Below are 16,591 nucleotides of genomic sequence, written 5' to 3'. Positions count from 1 at the left end.
TTCAGCATCTTTTCATATGTTTACTGACCTTCAGAATTTCTTCTATTGTTTTAAATTATTAATTTATAGGCACATATATAGTCTACATCTGCAGTGTCCAATACGGTAGAGACTAGCCACGTGGCTATTTGAATGTAAATTAATTAAAATTAAAGTTAAATATTTAATTCCTCAGTTGCACTAGCCACATTTCAAATGTGTATGTTGTCTGATGAAAGGAGACAGTAGAGAAGAGACTGAAGATAAAAGAGAATAAAGCGATAATTAGAAACTAAAGGGAAGATGGAGAAAGTAATATGATTACAGAAAAATAGCCATAAAAGTAGACAGCTAGTACTGAAAGGAAACTTGGAGATGATCTGATCCCATAGTTTTCAAATTCTATTTTGTGAAGTCCAGGAATTCTGTACAGATGCACAGATCTATATATTTTAAGATACGTTTCAATGTAATTTAAGGTTGTAAATAAAAACATAGACCCGGGGCTTCCCTGGTGGCGCAGTGGTTGAGAGCCTGCCTGCCGATGCAGGGGACACGGGTTCGAGCCCTGGTCTGGGAAGATCCCACATGCCGCGGAGCAACTAGGCCCGTGAGCCGCAACTACTGAGCCTGTGCGTCTGGAGCCTGTGCGTCTAGAGCCTGTGCTCCGCAACAAGAGAGGCCGCGATAGTGAGAGGCCCGCGCACCGCGATGAAGAGTGGCCCCTGCAACTAGAGAGAGCCCTCGCACAGAAACGAAGACCCATCACAGCCAAAAATAAATAAATAAATAATTAAAAAAACAAAACAAAACAAAAAAAAACATAGACTCAAATTTCAGCACATCATAGGCCACTGGAATTTTAACTTGTTTTGGGGCAGACCTGAAAAGTTTTCTGGTGTGTGTGTGTGTGTGTGTGTGTGTGTGTGTGTGTGTGTGTGAGAGAGAGAGAGAGAGAGAGAGAGAGAGAGGGGACAAACTTACGGAAAGTATGTCATTGGGTAGGAAGGTTATAGCTCTATGTGGAAGTTTTTTTTAACAATTCAAGACAATATGTCAACACTCATAACTGTGACCAAAAGCAAGCATGCCACCTTAGCTCATGCACACAATACCCATGCAAGGCAGGTCTCTACTACATCTGCTTGACACATGCTCCCATCTTCAATGAATACTCAATAGTGCAATACGAAGGAAATGTTAATATATACAGTCAAAATAATATGTTATATAGATAGCTTTAGAGCTCATTTTAAATCTTAGAGGCTTCTGGTTTGACTTTTTATTGATAAACTTTCTGCAAATATTGAGTTATTCTTATTTCATTTTTGTATTTATAAACGTTCTCTTTTTTTTCAAGAGATGTAAAAAATACTCTTGAAGCAAGAAAGAGTTATCTGGTGAGAAAGAGAATATTAAAAGGGGAAGTCAGATATGGCATATTAGCATGTATTGGTATATCCACTAATGTTAACTCATTGAGAATCATGTAAGGAGTGAAGGCAAGTGCTGACAACTCTCACACAAACGCACTTAAAATTCACACAAGATCAAGAAACTACATGATGGAAGGAAAAACTGGAGGAATCTATGTTTATGATCATAACATCGTCCCCATCTGCAGCAGGTTTTAGGCAACCAACTACTTCAAAATAGTGTTATGGTCCCTGACAGGTTAGTCCTATCTAAATAGAAGACAATGAGCAATATAGTAAGTCTTTCTACTTGCTTTTTTCAATGGTAATTGAACAGTGTGAATGCTATCAAATTTGATGCAAATTGCTTGTTAGTGAACATGCACTTTCTCCCATGGCAGAGAATCAGATTCTATGAAGGGAAAGTTTTAAAACCCAGTACTTTTAAACAATCCTACTCAAATGTAAGAGAATGAAACTATTATAAATATATACATACAACTGTTTCCATTTTCTGATGATATGTCTAGAGAGGAGTGAAATTTTTTTAAATTAATTTTTATTGGAGTATAGTTGATTTATAATGTTGTATTAGTTTCTGCTGAACAGCAAAGTGAATCAGTTATACATATATCCACTCTTTTTTACATTCTATTCCCATATACATCATTACAGAGTACCAAGTAGAGTTCCCTGTGCTATACAGTAGGTCCTTATTAGTTATCTATTTTATATATAGTAGTATGTATATGTCAATCCCAATCTCCCAATTTATCCCTTCCCCTCCCTTTCCCCCTTGGTAACCATAAGTTTGTTTTCTACATCTGTGACTCTATTTCTGTTTTGTAAATAGGTTCATTCGTATCATTTTTTTTAGATTTCACATATAAGTGATATCATATGATATTTGTCTTTCTCTGTCTGACTTACTTCGCTCAGTATGACAATCTCTAGGTCCATCATGTTGCTGCGAATGGCATTATTTTTTCTTTTTTATGGCTGAGTAATATCCCATTGTATACAATATACAATATCCCATTGTATACAATGGGATAAAGATGTACCACATCTTTATGGATAAAGGAGTGAAATTTTTAACACCCAAAATACATGATGGATCAGTGAAGGTTGTCAGTTTTATGAACTCTATCATGAATTTTACTAATAATACTGTGGATTTCAGAATATTTCTTATTTTCTATGTTGGGTTTATGCAGATGAAAACAAAAAAATGTACCTTACACTCGCCAATGTGTAGTTAACATCTATACAGATGATGTGAAAGTAATATCTAAGAAGAACACAGATGTAATGATTCTCTTAAAGCTCAGCACAATGTGTTCAAGCAGTCTAAAGACTCTTTAACAGAACTGTAGAGTCAAACATTAGGTGTTAACTTCTTACAAACATGCAAGCATCTTTCTAAATATTGTTGGAGCAAACCATATAAATAATCAATTACATTAAAATACAGCCTTAAAACTGCAATTTTTCAGAGTTATTGGTAATTATATTGGCAGTATATTACAGAATAGCCTTTTCTTTACAGGAGACTTACATGATGAACTGAAGGCAAGGAGCTAGTACAAATATTTCAAAGATTCTAAGGGAGAAAAAAAATTGTGCTTGTCAGTGAAGGAATTCCATTTATTAAGTAGCTAACAAAAATACAACAGCTTTTCAGAAATCCAGTATTTTCATGCTTATAATTGCAAATGAGGTGTCAGAAACGGAAATGAAACTTCAAATTTCTACTGAATGGAAAACAAAGTAGATTTTTATAGCCTTGAAAAATGACAGAGGTGTGCTAAGACATGTGAGATTTTTTTAAAATGAAATCACTGAGAAATCTTATATTGTTATCAGATATATTTGAAAAATATTTCCTGCCAAAGACATTTTAACCAGCTAGGTAGGAGTGAGTTTACCTACCCTCCCCAAATGAAACACTTACCAAGTAACCTAAGCGAGCGGCTATGAGATAATGTTAGTGATTCAGTCTCGAAATAAAAATACCCTATTGCTTCTCTTTCAGTCTTCTCTGATGGTTAATGGAAGAATAAGCTTAACCATTGAAAACCTGTTATCTTTTGTAAAAAACTTCTCTAAGTGAATCAGCATTTTTGTCCCATAAAAACCAAAACAAATCACTGGAATAATTGGATTCTGACCCTAGTTATTATCCATAACTCCTGATTTCAAAATTATGTTTAATGACACATAATTCTGATATTTCAGTTGCCTTTACAATAAATAATAATAAGCATGCATTAGATAAATATATGTGTATATGTAAATATATATAAGTGAATACATACTGAAACTAAGAAAATTATACTAAATATTGCTTTTTCTCTTATTATATATTTGGGTTTTTCATATCATTTTGTTGAAAAGAAATACTGCTAGAAATGAAGCAGAGCTGATTGATTCAACTCCATTTTACAGAAAAGGGATTGCAACCAAGGAAGCAATGAGCACCATACTTCAGAGCATGGTCTCTAGGTTCTGACAGATTCGGGCTTAAATCCTGACTCCATCACTTATTTTCTGTGTGCCACTGGCTATATTTCTTAGTTTCTCACCAAGTTTTAGTTTCATCATTTGTTTGATGAAGGTAATAATAGTATTGACCCCCAAGGGTTCTTATTATGGTTAAATTCAATGTAGTGAATTCTCTTAAAAAAGAAAAAAAAAAAAAGAAAACAAAATGAAACATGCCCTGCATGGGAAAGTGATCCAGTATTACCCAGAAGTCAATAGTTAAGCCTGGACAACAAGTTAGTTGTCCTAGTTATAGAGTTCTCTCCATCATACTAGTCTGCAGTGAACCCAGTGGGAAAGTTCCTTCGGATGAAGACGCATATGGCTTCTTCCTCTGTAAGGAGGGGAAAGAGACAGGAGTCCAGAAATTCTGATCTGGAAGGTGGACAATGGCCAGGAATATTTCTTAAGTGGTGGTTAGTTTTTCTGTTGAAAATGTGGGTTTTGAGTGGCATCGGAAAAGGTGGAAAAAGTCTTTGTAGCAGAGAGTATGAGATTAATAAAATTTATTGAGCTGCAGTTTTGACTAAGTTTGGAGACTTTGGAAGAATATGAAGCTTTGAGTTCCAGTAGAATTGCTGTAAGCTCAAGATTTGCTACATAGCAAATGTGTGGTTTTGGCAAGTCTTTAATATTGCCATACCTTTCTGCTGAGGTTACTGTGGCAATTACATTATATAACATTAGGTGAAATTCCAGGCCTGTTGCTGAGGCCTGCAGCACAGAAGGCAGACATATGGCCCAGATCCTCCTAGACCATGGGCTCCTCGAGACCGGGAAGAGTGTCAGACTCAACGTTTGTTGAGTGTTGAACAAACCCTGAACTCTCGTTTCATATACTCCTTGATCTGAATATTTGACCTTTGTTCTGCTGGTGGTAGCCCAATTTATTAAGACTTTTTCCTTCATCTTTCAGGCTATGTTACTACCCTCAGCCTCTGGTCCCTGGAAATAAAATGGGAATGATAACCACTTTGTACAGGTATTATGTGATTTAGCAGTAATTCATGTAAAGGCTTCAGCACAGTCCCAGCACATAGACACAAATTCAAGTTCCAGTATTTTTTATCTTCTAAGTGTCCCCCCCTGTGAAATGGGATAATAATGCAGTTTTCCTGAAGTCTAAATGAAATTTTTACATGTGAAAAGACTTTTCAAATTATAAAGTGCTAAATGAATGTTGATTAACATCTTCAGTAGAGAAGAGTTAATTTAGGTATCTTCGATTAAAGACAAAACAAACATAAAGTGCTAGAACTTGAAGTTTTCCCACTAAGTTCTCAAACTGAAGGATATTCTTCCTATTAATGTGTTGGTTAAATGTGGTCCCTCCACCTGCATTCTTGAAATCATTCCCTCTACCTTTTCCAGGAAATTTGTTCTATCAGTCAATGAATTGCTGCCTCTATAAGATCAAACTGCAGCTAGTAGCTTGGACACTTAACAAATCAGTGCTTGAAAAAAAATTGGCTAGAGGACTCCACTTTCCAAGGATGCTATAGAGGAAATGCCTGTGTTGGGTGGAAGACAGGACTAAAGCGATAGGAATGTTGAATTGGAAAGGGTTTATATTCCAGTTCTTACCACAGCAAGTGGATATTTATCTGCTTCTGCTGAAGCATTTCTAGCCATTTGATTTTCAGGGCACCTTCATTTTTAGAAAGCTCTTTAGATTGCATTAAATTCTACCTCTCCTTGGGCCACATTCTCTCCTCTGGAGCCATCAAAACCAGCCTCTTCCATATTCAATGTGAGGTTGTCAAATATTTAGAGAAAGAGATCAAGCTTTTCATCATTTGAGCATGTTATTTGTCAGCACACAAGGGAGCTTGAGGGAAGGGTGGTCAGTGGGTTTGAGGAGCATCTCAGACAGGGTTTGGCAAACCCTCTTTAACCACAGTCTATATCTTGATTGGCCACATCAGATCCAAAGAAGCCACAGGATGTCACTAAACCACCCAAATCTGTCCCTTCTCTTGAAATTCTCTTGATCTTAGTCATACTTTTGGACCCCTTTCATTTTCTATAGCATATTAAGTAGCACTTTGGTAAAAGACATGCTTTATGTGGGAAAAAACCTCTTACATATTGCGTAGCTACAGGGATTACGAGTCCATCTCAGTTTTTCCCCTCTCAGGCTCAAGTGTCTTTTTGTCAACCTTTTGGTATTCATCTCCAATCCCTTCACCATCCTCATTTTCTCACTGTATAATTTCTTCCTTCCTTTCTAATAAGCCATTTGAGAGGTTCCCAAACCATTTTACCTTTTCCTCAAATAGGGTGACAAAATGGCATGGAATATACACATAGTCAGGATGGCCTCAGGCAGGAAGAAAATTATAAGGGGACAGTAGAACCTCTCAACTTCCATGCCTCTTGATGATGGGAAGGCTACGGTTAGATTCTGCAGTGAACCACAATTCTGTTGTCTAACTCCAGGTACCTCTAACTAACTGCTACTTATAAGTAGACTATGGTTTCCTGTTACATTTAAGCCAGTGCATCTATTCTTATTTTTTCACCTCACTGTTAGTTGCTTAGTCACTCATTCAATGAATAAAATATCAGTCATTTCCATAAGTCTCTGCAGACCTGTTTCCAGATATTCAGCAAGACACTGGCTTAGTCTGCTAGGATTTCTCATTAGTATTTGTAAACTGGTAGCAATAACACGCATCATGTGAATGAGCTGTTATTAAATATTTTATATACATCATGAAGATCCTTATGACACTTCCATGATGTATGCAGAAGAGAGATATTATTAATAATTACCACTCTAAAGATGTAGGAACCAAGGTTCTGGAAGATTGTTTGCCTGCAGAGATTGTATGTGGTGGGGCTAAGACTCCAATGCGGGTCTTCAGACCCACAGTCTCACTTTATTTACCTCACACTGTATTACTTGTGCTACTCTTTCCCAAAAAGAACAAAAAAAAACACACCATGGAAAATATTATTAAGTACAAAAAGTTTCTCCTAAATTCTTCACCCTTGGCTTAAAAAAAGTAACACCCTGAAATCTCCCTAGAATACTTTAGTCTGAAGTTCTGTCTCTCCTTCTAAAACCAATGTATTGTACACTTCCTCTTTGACTTTAACTCATGTTCATTCATCCATTGTGCTTTGAGTGTCTTTCTTGTACCAAAGTGCCAAGCATTGGGAATTCAAAGTTGAGTAAGAGATGGTCCTTGCTTTTGAAGAGCTCACTGTGTAGTACAGGGCATAGGGAAATCTTTTAAATGGTACAAAAATAATGATGTTTATAACAATAATGGCTAACATTTATTGAGTACTTACTATGTGCCAGACACTTATAAGCACTTTACACATATGGTTAAAAAATGCACAGTGTAATATGATTTATATTTTCTTATGAATACATATTACTTGCCCAGCTGGTATGCAAACTCTTTGAGAACAAGAGCCTTCCTTCTCAGTGTTTTGCTTACATTATATATGTCCTCAGTTAAACCAAAATGAACCAGTTTATGGTAGCAACCTGGGAATTATAAACTAAACTGGAATACAATAAAAACTTTCCTACTTGTTTTAATGACAGCTGTTGCCAAGGGACACACATATTATTAGAAATCATTTTGACTAGGTTGAAAGGGGACCACAAAGGACAAGGTTTAATAGCACATGAACTGGATGATAGCTGTAAATACATAAAAAAGTTTGAAAATTGTTAGGATATGAAACACAATGTTTCACAGATCAAAAGCATATCTGGAGAATTAACCTTACAAGGGAAGGAGTAACAGATGAAAACAAGGGACTGGGGTATACAAGTCCTAGCTAGCTTATAAAGCAGTAAAGAATACAAATCTCAGTGGTTTAAGACAACAGTTCTCAACCAGGAGCAATTTTCTCCATAGGGGACATCTAATGATGTCTGGCCACAGCTTTGGTTGTCACAACTTGGGGAGGGGTGCTACTGATAGCTGGTAAGTAGAGATCAGGGATACCGTTCAATGTCCTTTAGTGCACCTGAGAGCTCTCCTCTCTACCCCCAAGAAAGAATTACTCAGCCACAATGTCACTAGCACCGAGTCAGAGAAACTCCAGATTAAAATAACAAAGGATCATTGCTCACTCCTACAACATGTCCACCACGGAGGAACTTAGAACTCTGCTCTGGGATCATCATCAACCTCAGTCCAGGATTCAGGCTAACAGAATAACATGGCTGAGAGAAGAGAGAGCTTTGGTGTTTCTCACAGTGGCAATTAGATCATCCAGCTCTGAAATGCCATGCATCACTACTGCTCAAACTCATTGGCCAGAACCAATCACATGGTCCCACCCAAGCCATAGGAGCCAGGAAGTGCAATTCTGAAACTAATCACACAGTCCCACCCAAGCCAAAGGAGCCAGGAAGTGCAATTCTACTGTGTGCCCCAAACAGGGGAGAACTCATATATATGATGAATAGCACAAATGTATAGTTTGAGGGATGGAGGGCAGGAAATAAGAATATTATTGGGCAGAATTATCGCTGTTCTAATCACAGTTTAAAGTTCTGAAGTCAATGCAGTTTCCACTTTCAGAAAATCTTTACAGAGAAGGAAGTAGTATATTCACTACTACAAGTGTAATTCAGAGATTCTTCAGCTGGAAATGGTTAGAAATAATGCCTACCTCTCAATGTTATGTGAAAGCATAACCTCTCAATATATGAAAGCAATTGATATGGTGCTTAATTTCTAAGAAATACTCTTTAAATAATTTCCTCCCCTCTTTCCTTTGCAGAGTGGATAGAAGGGCAATAATGTTGCTGAAGAAAAAATTTATCAAAAATGGGCTACTTCTTTTGCATTAGGGAAGAGAAGAACACACTGTATTATGTACGATAGCTGAGGCCTTTGTTCCTTCTTGCCAGGATTGCATCAATTACCTTATGGATTCCATAACTCCACTCTCACTCCTTTCCTCTTCTCCTTCCCTCCTTGACTTCAAAACTCCAAGTCAGTCTTTATTGTTTCCTTAATGAAAACCCTTCAGTGGCTTCTTAGGACCCTCACTAGAAAACTCTAATTCCTTAGCACGGCATCCTTCCCTTTATGACTTTGTCTGCCCAACTCTCCATCCTCATCTTTCTCCCTGTTGCCCAACGATTTATATTTTCTCAAACACAATGCTGTTATCCATGTTTCATGCCTTCTTGCAAACTGACTTCTTCTATCCATTGGCTTGGAAAACCATACTTTGCCCACAAAAAGATCTCAACCATCACTGTCCTCAGGAACATATTCTCTGACTCTTCCCACCCCCATACTCATTTCTATGATAGCATTTATTAAGTTACATTATTTGACTGTCTAATTGCCTGTCTCCCCCATTCTATGTAAACTGCTTTTACCAGGGGCTGCATTTCATGTCTATAGCCACAGAATCTAGCCCAGGACCTGACATAGAATGGGAACTCAACAAGTGGTTTTTGAATGAATCATTAAGATATAAATTTAATTTTGCTATGTCTTCATAATGATCATTTTAGCATATGCATATTATCCAGCCAAGATGATATCAAACTTTTCAAAACATTAAAACAAGGTAATATTTTCCTTTAATAAATTAGGAAAAAATATTTGTATAAAGAAGAAAAATGTCAATCCTCAGATATTTCCTGCAGTATTATATAAAAGCAAGATTATCACCTTCTTGTCTCAGCAGTAGCTCTTCGGAAGGGACTGAATAAGGTATCAATGACTGAATAAAGTTAGATAAATAAGTAAGAAAGGGGTTTCACCTTTTTTGTTCCTAGGAGTTTCCAACTCTTGCACCACAAACTCTACTTTTATTATCTGTCCTAGAATGGTCAGACTTGAACTTGAATCTCAAGTTTGCCTGGATCGTTACCTCTGAAGACTCTTCTAAGAAACCAGGGATTCTAAGCAGAGCACCATTGGTTTAGTCCAAATCTGTCATTTCACACAATCCTGTAAGATGGATACTATTATAATCCCATTTTACAGATGATAAAATGGAGGCATCAAAAGGCTAAATAAGGGCTTCCCTGGTGGCGCAGTGGTTGAGAATCTGCCTGCTAATGCAGGGGACACGGGTTCGAGCCCTGGTCTGGGAAGATCCCACATGCCACGGAGCAGCTGGGCCCGTGAGCCACAATTGCTGAGCCTGCGTGTCTGGAGCCTGTGCCCCGCAACGGGAGGGGCCGCGATAGAGAAAGGCCCGCGCACCGCGATGAAGAGCGGTCCCCGCACCGCGATGAAAAGTGGCCCCCGCTTGCCGCAACTGGAGAAAGCCCTCGCACGAACCGAAGACCCAACACAGCCAAAAAAAAAAAAAAGGCTAAATAAAACTGGGTAGTACATCAGGTTTGAACCAGGAAGTCTGATTCAGAGACTATACAATCCTTATACTATAATATCTTCTATAACAAAAGCTATGTATTTTAATAGCTTGAAAAACTTTATCCCTAAAAGAATGGCCTTCATAAATGAGTGTGAAAAGTAACTGGGAAAGTGGAAGAGCTTCAGTGGACATTTGTCTATTATTTTGTTTACTTCCCAATCTGAGGACTTGTCTTTATCAGGAGAATTCCTCATCTTAAGAAACTTGGTGGGAGGCAAAGATTGCCTTCCATGATAGTGAAAATTGTCCCCTTTTCTTTCTAGGGCAGATGGAGGGCACAAAATGGAACAAGGGTCACCCTGGAAAAATGATCTGTCTTGTTTTCCAGGTATTTAAGCTTTCTGATTTTTATACACAGAGGAAAAAAAGCCATAAGTCAACCGAGATCACTCTTTTACAAGCATGATTCACATGCCATCCAAACCATAAGTTATGAAATTGAAATCTAAGAGGAAGTGACCAGCCTGTCAACTCTACCTGAAGAAGAACCTCTCAGTAGGAACCATCCATGCATGCTTATTGCTGAGTGAATCTTCTCTAAAGACCCAGCCTCTTTCTGTGAAACAGATTTAAATATTTAAATATGCTATTTAAATATGATAATGGAAGACTTCCCTGGTGGTCCAGTGGGTAAGACTCCACACTCCCAATGCAGGGGGCCCGGGTTCGATCCCTGGTCAGGGAACTAGGTCCCACATGCATGCTGCAACTAAGAGTCCACATGCAGCAACTAAGAAGTCCACATGCCGCAACTAAGAAGCCCGCATGCCACAACTAAAGATCCCGCGTGCCGGAACGAAGATCCCATGTGCTGCAATGAAGACCCGGCACAGCCAAAATAAATAAATAAATAAATAGATAAGTAGGTAGATAGATAGACAGACAGATACATAAAATATTTAAAAATAAATAAATAAATATGATAAGGGCTTCAATGGGGGCATAAGAGAACTCTCCTGAAACACCTTTTCTTTGTCATATTGGTTGTAAGAGTTTGCTAGTAACTAGCTCATCCTGAGGGAGAAAAAAGCAAGAGAATAATAAAGATAGTTTTAGCTATGATGATTTCAGTGTCTTTCTCTGTTATCATATTGGGGAAGGACGTACACTCTGGTGACTGCAGCCATGAATCAGTGTCAGGGAAGACTAAGCATGACACAACCTCCTGGAGGGATCACTTGACTCAATGATTATTATTTTAGGACAGTATGTTTTATCTCAAACAAATGAAAATAGATATATTATAGAAGAGCATAAAAAATTAGTGTGGGGGACTTCCCTGGCAGTCCAGTGGCTAAGACTCCATGTTCCCAGTGCAGGGGGCCCAGGTTTGATCCCTGGTCGGGGAACTAGATCTCACATGCCACAACTAAGAGTCTGCATGCCACAACTGAAGATTCCTCATGTCACAACGAAGATCCCACATGCGGCAAGGAAGATCCTGTATGCCACAACTAAGACCTGACTCAACCAATCAACTAACCAACCAACTAACTTACAAACTAAATAAATAAATAAATATTTTTTAAAAAATTAGTGTGAACTTTTAAGATTCATTGATTTATTCAACAAATATTTACTGAGTGTTGGTGTCCCTATAATGGGCAGAAAAGAAAAATGGCCCCTGATCTTAGGAAATTTAAAACCTAGTGAAGGAGGCAGATGAGTTAGTCACAAAAGCTGGGCTAAGGGGTTTTACCTTTCTTATTCCTAGAAGTTTCCAACTCTTTCACCACAAAACTCTACTTTTATTATTATCTGTCCTAGAATGGTCAGACTTGGACTCGAATCTCAAGTTTGCCTGGATCATTACCTCTGAAGACTCTTTTAGGAAACAAGGGATTCTAAGCAGAGCAGACAGGAAGACATCACAATTCTTAAAAAGCCAAGAACAGAGGCAAGGGAAGGATAATCTGAAGGATGAGAACAGCAAAAATGGTGAAAGGCAGGGAGTGATGGTAGCAGGGAGGTAGGTACAGATGGCCTTGAAATGTATGGGGATTAGGACACACTGAAGAAATGGAAAAGAAGGCCAGTGAGACTGAAGTTCATAGGATAAGGGGGAGGGTGGTGGACCAGGCTGGAGATACTGCTGGGGCCAGACAGGGCAAATCTTGTGAGTATGTTAGGTGTACAAAACAACAAAGGTGAATACTTGCTTCACGCTGCTTTGCAGTTAATTTTCTGGTCCTTCCAGAGGACCTTCTCCCCTGATACTGGGGGGTACACGGATGGAAAATGTGAAGCATTGGCTTATTACATATCTTGCAAAGTCAACTGTACTGGCCCTAATTTGCAGATGAGGAAACTGAGGCACAGAGAGGAGAAGTGAACAAGGTAGTTTACGTTGTAATCAACAGACAGGATTTCAACTTTTGTCTATTGGACCCCATCCTGTGGTGAGACTTTAGAAACCAACTTTGTCTCCTCCATGATTTACCTGTGACCAGTCAGGGCTATGTATACTCATTCTGTGGGCAATAGTTTCCATTTTTATTGCTTTTTAAAATTGACCTCAACATGATTTCCTTTAGGCCCAGCCTCTTTGTGGAATCTCTAATCTGGGATCAAAGCAGGTTTACATGGTTGTCTTAAAATGATCTCCTTCTGGTCACCCCCTCAGTCACAGGTACATTCAGCACTCAAATGCAGTCAGCTTTCCTTTGGCTCATCTGAGATGTGAATCACTTGTCCACGCCAGTTACATTTTGCTTAGTAAATTCATTGCTCTATCCTCAACAGGTTATTCTCATCCTACCTCACTTCCCTGGAATTTATAGCAAACTCAGAATTTGTCAGAGTTGAAATTGACTCACTGCAACTTCTCACTCGAAGAGATTTCGTTCAAATAAATCCTCGATGCATCCAAGATATTAATGAATCAGCACATTCACAAATATCGCTCTAATATAATTTCTCCCAGAAAAAGAAATAATGAAATACTGAAACAGTTAGGTTGTGCTTTGATGATTTACTTAATGAGCAGTATTTGCCCGGGGTAGAGTACTGCCTGAAGTGGAATCAGAAATATCTTCTTCTCGATGCTGTACAGAGTGTATGGGGGACTCGTTTATGTCATGGAACCCGAGCACTGCCAAATGTGACATTCCATTCCTTAATGAATCCAAGGGTTCAGCTTTCTGGCAAGGGACTATCACTTTCTTAGGCTTCTTATTTTCTATTCCCTTTCGGCACCAGCTCTTGCAATTGATGTTCTTCTCTTGTTTAGTTTTTTCACAAAGAAATACAATTTATCACATTATGAGAATTGCTAAATTCTCGTCAAGGAGTGTGAAACCACAAAACTGATTAAGACACAAAAGCTGGACGGTTGGCTAGGTTCGGAGACAGAGTGGCGTGGTCGAAACGCGAGCTTTGAAAACCCATGTGATTTAACGTGCTGTTGCAGCAAAATGATAAATCACGCCATATCCTGGCCCTGCGAGGTCCCTTGTGAATAGCTGAATTCATGGATACCAAATTCACAAATGCTAATGGTCTCCTCTGTTCCCGTAAGTTTTCACCTAACTTGTGTTTTGCTTTTTATGTAATAATATCCAAAGTCCTAAGTCCTTTGTGTATACTCAGTCTGTTCTGGGTCTCTCTTTGAGCTTCTGCCTTTGACTGTGAACTTGCCACATGACTTTAGTCAATTCATCATTGACACTGACCTTATTTAGCACCCCAAAAGTCCCCATAGCCATTTCTGATTATTCTGTTCATCTGTTTCTACCAAACAGATTTTATCTGACAAAGGATATAAAGAAAAACCTAGACTGTCTAAGGATCTAGGTTATATTACTCTGGGTGAAACAAATGCTCACTAAAATAAACATTTTGAATTTTTTCAAGTGAGTCACAAATTCAGTGAACTATTATATATTAGTGAAAATTATGAATAAATAGTGATATAGGGAAATGATTGTGAAGTAGTACTAAGTGACAAAACAAGATACAAAATGACAAGTATAGTGAGATTTCAATGGTGTAAAAAAAGTATACTAAAAATACTAAATTGCAATATACCAACAAATAGTAATCATATCTGGGTATGTGAATAATTTAAATTTTCCATTTATAGTACCTCAGATCTTCAACTTTTTTACAGTCCATAAAAAAGACTATTCAACAGCTCAGTAGTACCTATGAAGTACCTTAGTCTTAGAAGAATTGTAGACCAGCTCCTTAAAACACAGCTCAAATTCCTCCACAGTTTCAGAGGCTAAAAATCAGGGCCAGCAACTTGAGGAATTTAATAAAGAACAAGAAACAAATCCCAACTTCAATTCCCCTGCAAATATGACAGGATTTTAAAATGTGCCTGGAAAACTGCATCTGGGGTTTTGCCAATCCCATAACGTTTGGGACGTTTGCTGAACCCAAAACACAGCCGGGCCCACCCATCCATAATTAAAGCCCTCCCCCCAGATGAATTCATTGCTTTGTGGTACCATCTGTCTCATTCCCTTATTTACATAATAGGGAACCCTGCTCCGACTGCAGCAAATGAGAAGCGACAAAAGAATGGCGAGTGAAGATGAAATGTATACATGTATACATCAGATTATGTATAATATGGTCAAATCCTTCCAATTTAAAATTTTTTTAAAAATTCCAAAACCCATCACAATTTTCACTTGGGCCTCTTTCCAGCTCTCGGAACCTCCTTCCTCCTTCTGCTGTATCTGCAGCTCTCCCTAATATGGCTTGTTTCACTCAAAGAGTTCATTTGTCACGTTTTATTTTATTAACTACTTTATTTTCCTCTTGTGGACCCATTAGAATGCCAGTTCGAGAAAATGACATAAATCAGTTGTGTTTGGTAGTCACTAAGGATGCAGAGGAGAAATAAGTAGTTTCATATTAACTTGAAATTTAAAAAGAAAAAAAAAAAATTGTCCCCCATGTAAAGCTTCCTTGAATCCTCATTTTCCTCTTGCCTGTCTCCTGGGAAGTTCCTGTCCTAATAATGGGAGCATGAAGAGTGGATCTGTTCAAAGACAGACAAAGGGCTGATTTTTGAATATGCAGCAGTCACTCTAATCCCATGTTTTGTGTCCCTTCCTACAGGCTGAGGCAGGGACACCCTTCCAGTGCCCAAGGCAGCCGCAGGATTCCTCTCTGGGCTCTGCCACTAACTCTCAGCAAATCCACTTCTGAGAACTTCAAATTCACAGTCAGTGCTCTGCTGCCCCAAAAATGCCTGCCTGGAAGCTGAGATGATGCTATTCTCTATGGATCTAGAGCACCCCCCCCCCTCCAAGCCCCCAGACACAGATGCAACTAGGTGGAGTGTTAGGGTGCCTGAGTTCCTTCAGCTTCGGTACTCACCTTTTGCCAGGACTGAGCACCGTCAGACCAGAGGGAGAAAGACGCCAAGGCTTAGAGGTATATATTGTCTTCTGCACCAAGCTGAGCTCTTTTGCAGTCAGGGATCAGGAGGGAGCCTCCTAGGTCCAGCACTGACAGCCCACCTGTGGAAGCAGCCACACTTCAGATTAAAATGTGAGAGGCTAGAGCAGAGTTCCCTGTGCTACAGAGTAGGTCCTTGTTGGTTATCTATTTTAAATAAAGCAGTGTGTACATGTCAATCCCAAACTCCCAATATATTTCTCCCTCTGCTCAATATTCTGTAATAACCTAAATGGGAAAAGAATTTGAAAAAGAATAGATACATGTATATATATAACTGAATCACTTTGCTGTACACCTGAAACTGACACGACATTGTTAATCAACTATACTTCAATATAAAATAAAAACTTAAAAAAAAGAAAAGATAAAAAAATGAAATAAAATGCTATGCAAAGTTTAAAAAAAATGTGAGAGGCTACTGCTGGGAACAGTGGCTTTATCACCATAGAGGGCTTGGGAATCCAGCTGATCTACAGAAAATGGATTCCTCAGCCCCTCTCCAGGTCTCTCAATCAGAATTTCCAGGGATGGGGTAGAGGAATCAATGTATTTATTATGTTCCCAGGTAATTCTGATTCATAGCCCAGGTTTGGGCCCTATTGGTTTCCATAACTCTTGTTGTGATAAAAGGAAGATTAGTATCTCTTTAGGAGAAACAATTTCTTAGTTCTAAACTCCAGAAGGAATTTGCCACATGTGTGTCTTTATCCAGGGCTTACTGATCAGCAGAACAAGTAAAGCTAGCAGCAATTTTATTCCTCAGATGCAGAAATGTTCATGTGGACACATCTTACACCCACCTGCGATCAACCTGAGGCCAGAACCCTAGGCATTTCCCTGGTAAAAGCATTTCAGTCCTG

At 38.6% G+C, this 16,591-nt stretch overlaps 1 long non-coding RNA gene across 1 annotated transcript in view; it reads right to left on the bottom strand.

Annotated features, from left to right (window-relative positions):
- Positions 1-16,591, bottom strand: part of LOC130708527 (uncharacterized) — a 122,205-nt gene that overhangs the window by 92,450 nt on the left and 13,164 nt on the right. The window contains exon 2 of the long non-coding RNA XR_009008759.1: positions 15,648-15,790. This is a non-coding gene — a long non-coding RNA (uncharacterized LOC130708527). The remainder of the gene's footprint in view (positions 1-15,647; positions 15,791-16,591) is intronic.

This window comes from Balaenoptera acutorostrata, chromosome 6, assembly GCF_949987535.1.
Source record: "Balaenoptera acutorostrata chromosome 6, mBalAcu1.1, whole genome shotgun sequence".
Classification (NCBI taxonomy): domain Eukaryota; kingdom Metazoa; phylum Chordata; class Mammalia; order Artiodactyla; family Balaenopteridae; genus Balaenoptera; species Balaenoptera acutorostrata.
Note: the sequence above shows the minus strand (reverse complement) of the source record. Positions and strands in the feature narration are given on the sequence as shown.